The 4,934-nt window shown below is 34.9% G+C and overlaps 1 non-coding gene across 1 annotated transcript; it reads right to left on the minus strand.

Moving 5' to 3' along the window:
- Positions 1-3,226: 3,226 nt before the first annotated feature.
- On the minus strand, positions 3,227-3,299 carry Trnav-uac. Its single transcript has one exon. It is a non-coding gene; the product is annotated as a tRNA-Val (tRNA).
- Positions 3,300-4,934: the final 1,635 nt, after the last annotated feature.

The raw sequence follows: 4,934 nt of genomic DNA on the forward strand, positions 1-4,934 counted from the left end.
CTTTCTCTGTTCCCTTTAAGTGTTAGATGATTCTGAGTTTTCAGTTCATATTCTCAAGGGGTTAAGCTTTGGTAACTAGAGACTTACGTGGGGAATGGGCATTAAACAGTATTTTGTCTCCTGATGTCTCTGGTACAGAGGCAATGCCTGGTCTGTCACAACCGCTGTGAAAAGAAGAAATACATGCAGAAACAAGTGAACAAATAAAACGAGTACCCATGCTAGGATGAACAACAATTACTCTCATGCAAAAGCAAAATACAGTGCATGTTGTTTAAAGTACAAAATGAAGAACGCAAGGTTGTTGAGAGACAGAGAAAACACAGAGGAGAAGGAAAAAAGAAGGGGAGGAAAAGGCTTACTTACAAACAAAAATCAAAAACTTAAAACGTGTTAAGACTTCAAAAGTGTGGATGATGAAGATTATAGGAAGATCTATGGCCCAAAGAGCTTCAAAGTAGAAAATAAAAATTAGGGCTACCAATTTCTGGAAATCGCTCGTCCATGTAATGGAAGATAAGACTGGGAAGTGGTAAGTGACAAAGTGATGCCACAAATGATGACTTTTCTTTCATGTAGCCTTTGATTTCAACTTTATTCGGTCATGAGGACCCTTCTTTGAGGAATCATTTCACATTAAAAGTGAAATGTATGCTCCTCTTTCTTGATAGCTTATCTTATAGACTATTTATGGCAGAAAACAAAGTCCAGTCAAGTTTCTTGTCTGATGCCACACACAATATTTAGAAGCTTCCATTTTTAAAAAATGTTCAATTTCCTATAGAAGCAACAAATAATATGTTTTTATTAATCTGCTCATCATAAAGAAAGATCGTAGTGAAAATAAACATTTTCCCATTGCCAGAGTTATGATGTTATGATAAACAAGTTAGGATAAACAAGTTATGATAAACAAGTTGCAGACTTCAAACAGTAGCAGTCTGAGAATATTATTTACTTGCTAAAGGAACTATATTTCCATAGACCTCTGTATTTTCCACTGTTGCATTTTTATAGCCAGGTTTAATGATTATTTCCACTCAATTTGGTGTAGCAAACTAAGGGACCATGACCCTTACTTGCCTTTATATGACTGGTTTCTATATCTTTGCTGGCGTGCAGAAAGGAGGTGGAACACACTTTCTTCATTCATGTCAGAGATTCAGGGCTGAAGAACCTTCCATTAGATTCTTGTGAATAAGATTTGTGTAGGACCTCCAAACCCAAATGGGGCTGTGATAAAAAAAGTTTCATTCATTTGAGTTACTGAGTATTAATGGCTGTTCATTATAGAAGCTGTTTAATGCAGTATACTTTGCTGCCTTTTGTTTTAGTTATTCACTTAATAACAATATTTACCTATCTAACAGATATGTTCCAATGGATTCTCTTAATTATTTTAAGAATATTAAATCATTTAATCTTTGCTGCAAAAAGAAAGAGGAAATAAACATTAGTTTGCTCAGTGAAAGAGTAGCCAAGGATCACCCCAGCCACTCTGGCTGCAAAATTTCTGCTCTTAGAGTGTGGCTTAATGATCTGAACACAAATAATTTTTACTTTAATTTGGTGTATTTGCTTTTTTGTGAGCTAGGGATTGAACCCGGGACTGTACATATGACATGAAATCACTGTGCCACTGAACTATATCATCAGCCCAAGTATCATTTTAAATATTATTTATTTATAGGAACTACAGATTGTGTCTTTTCATATCACTGAATAGTTTAGCATTCATCAAATCTAAGTATGTAAAGACTGGAAGGACCACTTAACCTGTCCAATATTTAAGGTCTTACAAAACGTGATGGGGTTACTTTTGACATTGTTATGTCCTATGTTTTTGAGATTAAATTAGAGAATATAAAATATTAAAATGTGATTTTGAACTTTACTTTTACACTTTTTAATGTTTTACATTACTAGAGGCATTGGTAATTTTAAGTAGCACTAAAAGGTCTTAGTCTGCAGGTGCTTCTGCTTTGCACACTCACTGTTGAGGTTTTAAGAATAGTTGTGCATTCTGTGAAGTTTCAAATGATTTCAATAGCGCATCTCACTTAGTGTGGAAAACTTTCTACAACCTTAAGGAATATTCCAAGGTACTACGAGGAAAGCCTGTGATGAAGCTACAGTAGGCAGAGAAAAGTGACCAAAGAGACTGAATAAGCTCATTTATCTTTCTTGAAGTGAAAGTCACAACCATTGGGGCTGCAGATATATCTTGGTGGTTCAGTAGTGGGGGACTTGCTTAGCATAACTGAGTCTCTGGGTTAGAAGTTCAGCAACACAAAAATGATAGATAGATGATAGAAAAATAGATAAATAGATGGATAGATAGATAACTATATGATGGATAGATGGATGGATGGATGGATGGATGGATGGATGGATGGATGGATGATGGGTAGAGAGAAAGAACTGTGTATGTTTATCCAGCTCTGGGAAAACATGATATCACATGGGTCATCCTCTTGTGTTTCTCATAAGAAATCATGAAAGTGGGTCTATTTAGAAGCTGTGTTATTAACAAGAGATGCTGGCTAAAGTGCTTTGGTTACCTCTAACTTATTTTAAAGACAACCAACAGATCTATACTTTTGCAGAGTTTACTGACAAAAAAAGGAAAGATCTACAGCAAATAAAACATCAAAAATGCAGCATCTCCTAGGGTTTCGCTCATCTCTTCAGCTTGTGAAAAAGAGTCTGCTCCAAGCTTCTGTTTAAATCCAAGAGCAAGCTGAAAGCTTTGGAATTTTTCTTTATAGTTCAGTATGCCATTTTCTTTTTCCTGCTTTCTTAAACTAAAATCTAAAACTATTTCAATTTTAAGTAACAGTTGCACCCATGGAACGTGGGATTACTTTGAATAATTACCTGGCATGCTACCATTTATTGATCTACATAATGGCAGTGCGTGTGTAACTTGTCAGATTGCTGTCATGGTCCAGAATAGCATTAGTGATGTTATATGGACTTGTGTTTATTTTGCTTGTCATAATTATTATCTCTAATTTCCCAAGTCTTTCTTCCACATATAGAGTTTCCTATAATTCCACTTAAACTCCATCTATTGTTTTATTGGTCACCTAAACAGATCTAATCATGGAGGACAAGCAGTTAAACAAGCATCTCTTAAAAACATCTCTTAGATTATGTAATAAAAGAAACCAAGAAATGGCAAAGAATTGCCAGTCTGCAATATTTCTCCAATATTTTCACATGGTGGTTCCACTGGGGCTCAAACCCAGGACCTTCTGCGTGTAAAGCAGATGTGATAACCGCTACACTATGGAATCGTTCTTTCTCCAATATTTTAATGAAATTGACCTCATTCCTAAAATTTTTTTTTTTTTTTTTTTTTTTGTTTTTGGTTTTTCTCCAGTACCGGGAACCGAACTCACGACCTTGCGCTTGCCAGGCAGGCGCTTTTGCCGCTGAGCTAAATCCCCAGCCCCTCATTCCTAAAATTTTTGAAGCCTCCCTTGCCGTGTATTTTAAGCCAAGACAAGAATTCTTATGGCAGAGAAGATATTAACAGGCAGAGGACGTGACCACACTGTACAAGAATCTCAGCACCATAAAGCCCAGCACAAAGGGCTAGATTTCACATCACTTAAGTTTTTTAAAAAGTGGAAAAAATTTCAAAAAGAATGTAGAAGAAAGACTATAAAAGGCACACAGAGATTGTCTTGGTAAGTTGAAATTCATCATTATTACCATGAAATATACACTGGTCTGTGTTTATAATAACAGAGAAATTAATGTTTATAATGTTTTCAGGAAATAACTCTTGAATTCACATAATAATGAGATAGAAATTTTCAGGGTCTTTTCAAGAGTCTCATTTATTTGTCTACATGAAAAAAGGAAAAACATTGAAGGATAAATGAAGATCTAAGGAAATATGCACACATTAATTTATCATAAATATTAGTAATTTCAGATTTGAAGAAATAGCTATTTCCTTTGATATTGGATTTGTGATATGTAATATTCACTTAAAATGCGATTTTTGCCACTGACCAAGAAAACTTTATATCTGGCTTAAAAATATCTATTTTATAATAAACAGATATTTTATGTTATGTTTTTATGAAAGAAATTTCACTGAATTTATTGGGTATTAATTTTTACTTCTTTTCTGTTTTAAAAGAAGAGTCCACACTACGTATCTACTATAATGTAGCTAAAATGTACCTTAAACTGTAGGAAAACTCAAAAAAGTACATTGGCATGTTGTCTTTATTTTGGAAAATAAAGTCTTTTTGAACAGTTACACCATTATGTTTTAAGTACAGTTTGTATTTGCCAAAAGTTCTCCTGAAATTTAACTACCATTAAGAGATATTATGGTGGGGCCAGATGCAGCTTCTGAGGGGTGACTAGAGCTCTGGCCCTGTGACTGGGTCAATCTACCTATGTGCTTAGCAGATGAATGGATTAATGGATTTAGCAGTAACGGATGAAAGATCCAGTGGCCTCTCAGTAAGTGACAGCCTCTGGACTCTACTAGCAAGGTGACCACCAGCAGAGGTAACCGCTAAATCTTCAATGAGATCTGTGAACCCAAAAAAACTTCAGTTACTTATAACTTACCCAGATGATGTGCTATTGACTATTAGGAATAGAAAGACAAAAAGAATTTTCATAAATCTATACATATGTATATATGTATATGTATGTCTGTGTGTGTGTGAGAAAAGATGATCTCAAATTAGTATAACTTAAAGAATTTAATATCTTGAAATCAGCTAAAATGTGAAATATTCATATAAGGGCAACTGCTTCCATATTTTCTTATCCTACTAAAACATCCAATTGCTATTCTCGGGCTGGGGATTTACCTCAACGGCAAAGCGCCTGCCTGGCAAGTGCAAGGTCATGAGTTCGGTTCCCGGTACCAGAGAAAAACCAAAAACAACAACAACAAA

This window comes from Chinchilla lanigera, unplaced genomic scaffold (assembly GCF_000276665.1).
Source record: "Chinchilla lanigera isolate Chin_1 unplaced genomic scaffold, ChiLan1.0 scaffold00017, whole genome shotgun sequence".
NCBI lineage: Eukaryota > Metazoa > Chordata > Mammalia > Rodentia > Chinchillidae > Chinchilla > Chinchilla lanigera.